The 10000-nt window shown below is 48.8% G+C and overlaps 1 protein-coding gene across 8 annotated transcripts in view; it reads right to left on the bottom strand.

The window, feature by feature from the left end:
* The window catches only part of hdac7a (histone deacetylase 7a), a 64882-nt gene that overhangs the window by 40940 nt on the left and 13942 nt on the right, over positions 1 to 10000 (bottom strand). The window contains exons 1-2 of one of the 8 annotated variants that reach the window (XM_081707243.1): positions 8822 to 9308; positions 8273 to 8338 (exon numbers count right to left, since the gene is read on the bottom strand). The exons of 1 other annotated variant lie outside the window; for it this stretch is intronic. The gene's annotated coding sequence lies outside the window, so the exon portion shown is untranslated. Of the gene's footprint in view, positions 1 to 8220; positions 8339 to 8821; positions 9309 to 10000 lie in introns of those variants that run through there. 6 more of the 8 variants (XM_035522561.2, XM_035522562.2, XM_081707241.1 and 3 more) reach the window with 6 other exon arrangements.

The following is a 10000-nucleotide window of genomic DNA, read 5'->3' as shown; positions in this document are numbered from 1 at the left end:
GTGACGTAGTTTACACTGAACAGCGTGTGACGTAGTTTACACTGAACAGCGCGTGATGTAGTTTACACTGAACAGCACGTGATGTAGTTTACACTGAACAGTGCGTGATGTAAACAGCGCGTGACGTAGTTTACACTGAACAGCGCGTGACGTAGTTTACACTGAACAGCGCGTGATGTAGTTTACACTGAACAGCGCGTGATGTAAACAGCGCGTGACGTAGTTTACAATGAACAGCGCGTGACGTAGTTTACACTGAAGAGCTCGTGATGTAAACAGCGCGTGACATAGTTTACACTGAACAGCGCGTGACGTAGTTTACACTGAAGAGCTCGTGATGTAAACAGCGCGTGACGTAGTTTACACTGAACAGCGCGTGACGTAGTTTACACTGAACAGCGCGTGACGTAGTTTACACTGAAGAGCTCGTGATGTAAACAGCGCGTGACGTAGTACTCGAGCAGTAATCAGAAGGTTGCCAGTTCAAGCCCCATTGTTGCACCTCTGAGCAAAGCGCTTAACCCTCAATGGTTCAAATAATACTGAGTCATAACTGTAAATCGTGCCTTTGATAAAAACGTCAGCTAAAAGCCATAAATCTCAACACCACAGTGACTGCAGAGTCCTAGCACTAAGACAAATGTGTAAGTCTTTGAGCTTTTGGATCTGAATGGTTTAGTTCTTGCAAAAATTTACATGGTTTAATCATAAAAATGAAGGTTTATGTTCCAGTTGGCAGTCCTGCCTCTGTGAAGCAGTGGATTCAGGTAATGGTAACATTCACTTCAGAACCAGCAAACTCACGTTACACAACATGCCTGAGATAGAAGGGACTGGGAACTGCCTAATTATTGGCCTAGAATTTAGTTTAAAGCTCCGCCCTCCTCCTGTCCAAAGCTCCGCCCTCCTCCTGTCCAAAGCTCCGGCTGTTCACCGTGTTTGTGGTGTAAACAGTCCAGCCTGCACGACAGAACACACTCATGCATAAGTGTTCACGCGCGTGCAGGAGATGAGGAGTCCCACGCCCTCCTGTTCAACCGCACACGTGTGATGCCATCAGCGCCAAATGGAAAAGTTGTTTTAAGTCATCACATTTATGGATGAGCGTGAACAGAAGAAAAATTCAAACACTCACTGGGCCGTGTGCTGTGTGTGTGTGTAAGCGGTCTGTGATCCAGACTATTCCTACATTAGGGCCGTGTGTGTGTGTGTGTGTGTGTGTGTGTGTGTGTGTGAGCACATGTGCATGTGCACAAGCGTGCGTGTGAGGTGGAGGGGTCAGAGAAGTGTCAGTGTGGCCCTGAACACTGATCCATTATGTATAGGGAGGATTGCGTTTCTCCCGCGTCTTGACAAAGTTTCCAAAACCTCTCATGTTCTCTTTCCAAAGGCGACAGAGCAACAGTATTAAAACATTTATCATCAGTACCACTAAACATTACCTCAACATTCTCTCTCTCTCACACACATACACACACATACACGCGTACGCACACATATGCACACACAAAATCTACACCCACCCTTCTTAGTGGTAGTAACATACACACAATATACCATAAACACATATACCATATAACAAAAATTCCTACCTCACAGATTAACAAACATCCCTACCACAGATTAACAAACATCCCTACCACAGATTGACAAACATCCCTACCTCACAGATTAACAAACATCCCTACCACAGATTGACAAACATCCCTACCTCACAGATTAACAAACATCCCTTCCACAGATTAACAAACATCCCTACCTCACAGATCAACATCCTTACATCACAGATTAAAAACATACCTAGCGCACAGATTAAAAACATACCTAGCGCACAGATTAACAAACATCTCCACCTCCCATATTAACACTCTTACCTCGGGGTGAACTTCACAGTACGCTGGCCATGGGTAGATGTCAGTCTTTGCTATAACAGTTTAAATGCATAATATAATTTACATATATCATAATGGTAAAAATAAAGTAATACAAATTGTGTGGAAACAGGAAGTCCTGTCAGACTGACCTTAGCTGTATTATGTTATGAATATACATCCTTAATATAGATGCCCTGAAGTAAACAACTTCACAGAGCAGGAGGGTTACCCCACTAAACATCCTCCTCTCTCTCTCTCACTCCCTCCCCCTCTCTCTCTCTCTGTATCTCCCTCCCTCCCTCTCTCCCCCTCTCTCTCTTTCTCTCTCCTGGGTAATGGTGTCTGCGTGTGATTGCTCCCTACACTCAGAGTGCCATAAATAAGTACAGAAGCCCCAAAGGAAAGAGTCCAGAACAAGGGGAGCCTTAATCAGCCATTTTAATTACCCATAGCGCGCACACACACACACACACACACACACACACACACACACACACACACACAGACACAGACACAGACACACACACAGACACAGACACACACACACACACACACACAGACACACACACACACACACACACACACACACACACACAGACAGGCCCACCCGTTGTGGTTCCCCTGAGAAGGTTAGGGTCTGGATTGTTTGACTTCCTGTTCAGCAGAGGAAGTTCTGGTGATTACAGCTCCAGCCTATGCTGCCTCAAAAACAATCTGCTTTTTACAGAAATAGCCAGAGGATGAAAAACTTCAGCTCCCTCGCCTTCTCTTGCTCTCTGAACTATAATTAGTCAGAAGTGTGTTTTTGGTCAGTGACAACACACTGTTCTTTCACACTGTTCTCTCTCTCTCTCTCTCTCTCTCTCTCTCTCTCTCTCATTGTGTTTGGTTTAAACCCACGACTGCTTTGTACCGTCCCATAAACGTGCAAGAGGCCTGAAGGTTGCCATGGAGATCACTCTGGGTATGAGGAAGTGATCTATAAAAGCACAACAATGAGTGAGAGACAGAGAGAGAGAGAGAGAGAGACTCTTCCTGTTTAAGATTCAGTCCCTGTTTCCTGTTCTAATGTGCAGCTATTTCTGTAGCTGTGTTTCTGTACAGACACTGAAACACTACTGCAGCCATTAAGATGGGGATCTCTCTCTCTTTCTCTCTCACACACACACACACTAAGGCATGCTCAGATAGGAAATGAACACACACAGTTTTAATGATATGGACAAAACTATTACATTGTAATCACACTGCTATACGTTACAGCTGAGGCCATGCTGTATATAACAGTGTTGATTCTCTGATTTTGACTTTTAAGACTTTTGCCTGATTATTTTGACAAACATTTTTCATGTTCGTTGTTTGTTGAACACCCACCTACACAGTCTGTGATTGGTCAGGATACCCACAGAACACCCACCTACAGTCTGTGATTCACAAGGACACATTTGCTTATTGCAGCCACACACACACACACACACACACACACACGAAGCAGCTTAAAGCTCTGCTATAATTATCTGAAGCCAATACAGACATTATAACAGGAAGTCCATGGATCCCACAGTAGTTTAAGCTTGTTATGGTTGCGAGTGAAGCCGTGCTGAGCGGGCGTAGGCCCAGTCCGTCAGAACCAGGACAAAGGCGGCAGAACCAGTCGAACAACTGCTGTTTCTGTCGTTTATGGAAAGAAATCACCAATGTCATGTGGTGTGGAGACTGGACCAGAACACAGGCCCGGCCCCCATCAGAAAGACTGGGCTGGACCAGAACACGGGCCCGGCCCCCATCAGTAAGACTGGGCTGGACCAGAACACGGGCCCGGCCCCCATCAGTAAGACTGGGCTGGACCAGAACATGGGCCCTTATGATAAAATGGACATATACCAACCCTTGGGGCACTTCTCTGTCTCACAGGGTAACAGAGGAGCTGGACGGTGGTAATGGCCTTTTCCACTTAAACAGCTATGAACAAACGAAGCACGCACTTTGTTGTGTGTGTGTGAGACAGGGTTTCTCTATGACCCAGAGCACACACAGTTCGCATCGCTACATTTGTGAGCAGAGTAAACACACTAACAGAGTAAGTGTGAGGTTGAAACATCAAACACCTCTCTCTCTCTCTCTCTCAACTGTTGCTAAACTGACCTTGTGCAAGACAGGATCTTCAATTATAGACTCCTGTGACAACACTCACATACAGCTAGCTCTCTCTCTCTCTCTCTCTCTCTCTCTCTCTCTCTCTCTCTCTCTCTCTCTCCTGTGAGTGGTCTCGGCACTATAGGCCACCACTAAATGTCCATTCTTCCATGTCCAGCAACCCTACAGGACACACAGCTGTCTGAGCATGAGGACCTGTTCACTTCCGAAACAGTTTCATGGACACAATGCTTCAGCCTGTGTGTGTGTGTGTGTGTGTGTGTGTGTGTGTGTGTGTGTGTGTGTGTTCTACTGGGATACAGGATGTTTTTAAGCACAGAGCAGAGTTCAGCTCAATGCTGGATAACTTTTAAATGAGCCATAAGCTAATATTGGTCCTGATGGCGGTTGTCTCCCTCTCTCACTCAGACCTTTTCAAACCTTACTGACACGGCAGCGTTTCTGAAACTCACACACACTCATCCTAAGACCAGTTCAAACGTCTGATGACTGTCACTAGAGGTCTGATTATAAAGAGACTGGAATGCTCTGAAAACAGTTTAATTTCAAATATTCAAGTAAACAGCTAACAGATTTGCGAACACCTTCTCTCTCTCTCTCTCTCTCTCTCTCTCTCTCTCTCTCTCTCTCTCAAACACCAACTAATGGACCTTCCCCTGCTAAGTAATGGCCATTCCGTTTATACCAATAAAGAGGGCACACACACACAATCACTCTCACACACTCTCTCACACACACACACACACACACACACTCTCTCACTCACACACACTCACACCCTAAAGCCACTTTCTCATTTTCCTCTGTCACGCTGACTCTCCTTGACTTCAAACACATTCCTCTCACAGACCTGCTGAGACACAGGCTGATGATGGACTCCACTAACACACACACACACACACAGATCCAGTAACATAACGCAGGGTGCTTGGAGTGATATTTTTAGAGTTGAGGGTCTGCTCTCAGCATCGTTCCTGAAGTGGATCAGCCAAACAGCGTCACTCTCAAGACAGATCACATCTACTTCAAAAGGATCTGTGTGTGTGTGTGTGTGTGTGTGTGTGTGTGTGTGTATGGGCTGAATCTTAGCTTAGCTTTAGGCTGACTGTCTGTACATTAACATACACCTGAAGTGTTCCATACGCGCCATGGACACACATGTACAAGTAAGAATACACTTCTTGAAGTATCACTTACAAAATTTACACAGAGAGAAACAGAGATGAATTCAGGAATGGGAGAGAGCCAGAGAGACATGAGGGTAAGTCTCCCCACACTTTATGGCCATCTCTAAACGAAGCTTCTCTTCAGGGTAATTCAGAGGTTGAACTTCAACGACTCTCAAGTGGACAAAAAATGCACATAATGACACCTCTTCCTGACTTTCTCTCTCTCTCTCTCTCTCTCTCCCTCCCTCTCTCCTACATCCATCTATTACCCATCTATTCATCCATTCTGGATGTTTCTGCATATCTTTGTGTGTGATTCCTCTGCTCTGGGGAAGCAGGATCACGATTTGCTAAATGCTCATGTCATACATTTTCAGCCTCATGGACCTTCACGAGGCCATCACACCCCCCACGTGCGTACACACAAGTCTTGTCCTGTAATATAACTTCTTGTTTGTCACTGGAGTCCTCTTTGTCTGTGACCATTCTGCTTCCTTTAGTGCTGCTTATAAACGCTGAACGTTTGACCCACGTTGCTCGCAGCATTCGTACGTTTGAGCCGTGGAAGCCTTTAGCCACTAAACGCACCACACACATGCTACCGTGGGCGCGCCTTCCCTCAGCCAATCACACGGCAGGACACACACAAGCCCCACCCACCCTGAAACTTCGAGCCGGTTCAGAAGCTAAAGAGTCTGTCAGAGCATCGCACTGGGCTAACCGCAAACGCCCCGCCTTCTCCGCCGGACACGCCGCCCACGCCCCCTGCTGAGCTGAGACTCTCCTCTGCCCGGTTTGGTCCTGTTCCCTCTCCTGTGAGCTGTGAAGACAGCAGCAGGCGCAGTGGTTGAGGAGGGATCAGTCAGCTGACCCCTGCCTTCAGCCAGGAACAGGAAATGTGATCTTTACTGTGGCTCCCTGAAAAACAATCTCGCTGTTGTCAGCTTCATGGTCTTGCCCCAGCGCGCCGGGATGAAGGAAGAAAAAAACAAAAAACGCACAAATACCTCAAAGATTCTTCAGTTCCCATCAGACACATGACAGGCACAGGCTACACACACTCAACTGTTCAGCGAGCTCACGGCGGTTTACAACAGGAGGATTGCAGTGGCACGCCGTGCACACGCCTCAGAGGGTGGCGTGGCTACAGCCTGTGCTGATCAGACAGAAGCCTGCACACTTGTATCGAAGTTTGGAGTCCGGAGAGGATTCCAGATCAAACCGAACAAATCTTTGGAGAATCGGTACCGTTCGTATACGGTACCGATCTTATACGTTAAAACGCAGGCGCCGTGCGAGGAGTTTAGCCGAGAGGGTTTCTATGGGCTTCACACGCCTGACCGGGACTCGGTGATCAGGTGCGATCCGGTCGAGCGGACGAGGCAGGACCGCGTGACGGTTTCGACGACGGCGCGGTGCCATCTCGTGCGGAACGTTACAGAGGTTCCCGGAACGTCGCGCAGAGCTGAGCACGGGATTTGTGGGGCACAAAAGCGCACCAGTCATGTCACTTCACAGCCGCGGTCTCCGGTGCAACGTGATCTCCTCACCGCCCCCGTGACCCCATCCCGTGTTTTTATTGTCTAGCCACAGGCCGCCGGTACAGAACCTGATCACGGCCGCACAGTCAGCCCCAGCTAGTGCGTCTGCCCCACCTACACCACTCACGCACCAGGGAGCCATCACACCTACACCACCCACAACGCCAGTTAGTTCAGCTCTGGCCAACAAACCAGCGGGGACCGAAAAAGTGAAAAGTGTGTGAAAAACACACAAACAGAGTCGAGATATTTGTTTCTTCGTTATTTGTAACATTTTTACAGAAGCCAGACAGTGAACTCTCTCACTAAAGCACACGGTGTGTGTGTGTGTTGACTAAGTGCTTTGCTACAGCACACAGCACCCCTGCTTTACAGATAATCCAGCGTGTAATGGGAGGAACCTGTCGTCAGAGGGCATGTGAGCTTGTCTTCCACAGCCCAGTGCTGTATGCACAGTACCACAGGTCTCTTTACAGCACCCACTGGTGTTACAGAAGTTAGGGTTTAAGGGTAGGGTTAGGTTAGTGAGTGAGTTAGAGTTAGTGAGTGAGTTAGGTTTGGTGTTAGGGTTAGGGTTAGTGAGTGAGTTAGGGTTGGGGTTAGTGAGTGAGTTAGGGTTGGTGTTAGGGTTAGGGTTAGGGTTAGTGAGTGAGTTAGGGTTGGTGTTAGGGTTAGGGTTAGTGAGTGAGTTAGGGTTGGTGAGTGAGTTAGGGTTAGGGTTAGTGAGTGAGTTAGGTTTGGTGTTAGGGTTAGTGAGTGAGTTAGGGTTAGTGAGTGAGTTAGGGTTGGTGTTAGGGTTAGGGTTAGTGAGTGAGTTAGGGCTGGGGTTAGTGAGTGAGTTAGGGTTGGGGTTGGGGTTAGGGTTAGTGAGTGAGTTAGGGTTGGGGTTGGGGTTAGGGTTAGTGAGTGAGTTAGGGTTGGGGTTAGGGTTAGTGAGTGAGTTAGGGTTGGGGTTAGGGTTAGTGAGTGAGTTAGGGTTGGGGTTGGGGTTAGGGTTAGTGAGTGAGTTAGGGTTGGCGTTACAGAGTGAGCGCGAGGCAGTTCACTGCTTGTTTGGGACGACCCACTTCGCATTCAGAATGTTACATGTCTCAATGCTAGACTTGACCTAGAAAAGCATATTAACACCATTTAATTAGAATATAATTAATACAAAGGTCCTGACCTCTTAATATTAAACCAGCACGAGTTTATGAGGAGTGAGAACTTAGCAGTCACGTGACGGGACCCACTCGCGGAAACAAGCGAGAGCTCAGAAGTGCTTTGACGAGAACGTTTCTCGAGATGCGTGCGGCGTCAGACAGCCACGCGCTCGCCTGATAACAGGGACTCGCGTGAACGTCGCCTAAGAGAATCGACTCGCGAACCGAACGCCACTTCCAGGGAATGCTCGCGAGGAAACAACACCACCATGCAAATATTCCGGTTACACGTGACATCTCGGGCGTCCTCGTATGAAGTGAATAAATAATAAGATACCTGTTAAGGAGGGCGCAGTGCTCTGATCGCTCGCGGCGTAAAGGCGACGTACCTGTGTCTCCCCACCCGCGCGTGTCCCGGGCTGCGTCTAAGGCTGCTCCCGAGCGCGCGCCTCCATCTGTGAACACGAAGCACGTCCCCGTTAATGCCGTCCTCGAGCTGTCTTTACGGGCACCGTCTACTGTGTGAGTGACGGAAGAGGAAACCTCCTGCTCGCTGGAACCGAAGACTGAAGCTACGAACGAGGACAGGAGGCGCTTCCTTCCGGTACAAGAGGAGCGCAGGAGAACGTTTAGAGGAGCAGCTCAGGCGGGGGCATAGGACGTCTCCGACACGCACGCATGCACACGCAACCTGCAGCATCCGCACTGCTGTACTAAACGAGGCGGCCAACTTCAAACCCGACGGGTTTGTATACACACACGCTAGCAAACAAGATTTATTTACGGCAGTGAGCCACCCTTTGACAGCAGAAGTCAGACCCATTGGGTGCACGCGCTCTGAGCGCGGATATCTCGAGGTGCAGGTTTCCCAACACTGCGGAGCGGAACACATCGACTGAAGGAGACTTCATAACACGACACGGCGCAACGCGACTTACCTCTCAGCCAGAAGACAAAAGAGCACAACAGGTTGTTCCTCCGCCTCCAAACTCCCCCCAAACCCTCCACCTCGGCTCGTCTAGACGGCTCCTTCTCCTGCCCAGCTCCCGTCTGGGTCTGGTTCTGTTTTAATCCCGTCTAACCCGTCTGGTTCTGGGTTAATCCCGCCCTGCACCACCCGCTGAGAGGGGAAAGCAGAGCTCGCGTCCGTGTCGCGGGGAGAGAGTTGTCGCACACGTACCTTTGCGAAGTCCAGCCCTGCCGCGGACGAAAATAGAAATAGAGGCGGGTGCGACCAAAAATAGCCCTGACATCACGCGCCTCTCTCAAGCGCTGTGCTCCTGCGTGCGTCTCCGATTGGCTGCACCAGCCGTCAGTCCTGCCAGCACGCACTGGCTGCTGGTGGGAGGCGCTGGGTGGCTCGTTTTTACTTTCTGAGTCGGTTAAGATTCTGCAACTTTCCAGTTTGCCCGCATTACTGAGCAGAAGCGCGTCCAACAGCACGTAACTGCTTGTTTTAACGAACGTAACACCAGAAATGTATTTAACAGAGAGAGAACCTTAAAGGAAGCTTTAAACACATTCGGACGTTAATGCGATTATTCTGTTTCCATATGAGCGGGCTAAAGTGCGTTTATAACCACTTAATAGCGCATTTCATTCCGCGCTTTGCATTGGTCGGGTCTGTCCGTAAACCTTAATGCTCTTGCTGGTGAGTCATGTGTACTAACCACTGCAACGTTTGTCCAAACGCAACGTTACGTCGGCGTGACGTTCCTCGCGCGGTTCACTATTCCAGAGAACTGCAGGAGGCGAGATGCGCTGACGCTCGCGCGCTCAAAGGCAAGTTTCGTTTGAAGATATCGGCGCGAGAGTGCTCCCCCGGTTAGCCTTCACGTGCTTTGAAACCGCGAACTTGCCTTTTTCTGAGAAAGCAGGACAGACGCGTCAGAGCCCCGCGAGCGTCGCGTTTCCTGCAGACATAACCCTGGACGGCTCGTGTATGTGGCTTGTGCAGTAGTTACAGGTCTGCTTAGAAAGGGCTTCACTATTAATTTCTGCTTAAGGCATGCAGGAATGTAGTCCCGTACGGCACAATTGTTGTAGCATTATTTCCAAGTTATTTTTAGTATGCGCGTACATGTATGAGCTTTTAAACAGTTTATATGCTTCTGAGC

Source organism: Electrophorus electricus, chromosome 24, assembly GCF_041902795.1.
Source record: "Electrophorus electricus isolate QZ-2024a chromosome 24, ASM4190279v1, whole genome shotgun sequence".
Taxonomy (NCBI): domain Eukaryota; kingdom Metazoa; phylum Chordata; class Actinopteri; order Gymnotiformes; family Gymnotidae; genus Electrophorus; species Electrophorus electricus.
Note: the sequence above shows the minus strand (reverse complement) of the source record. Positions and strands in the feature narration are given on the sequence as shown.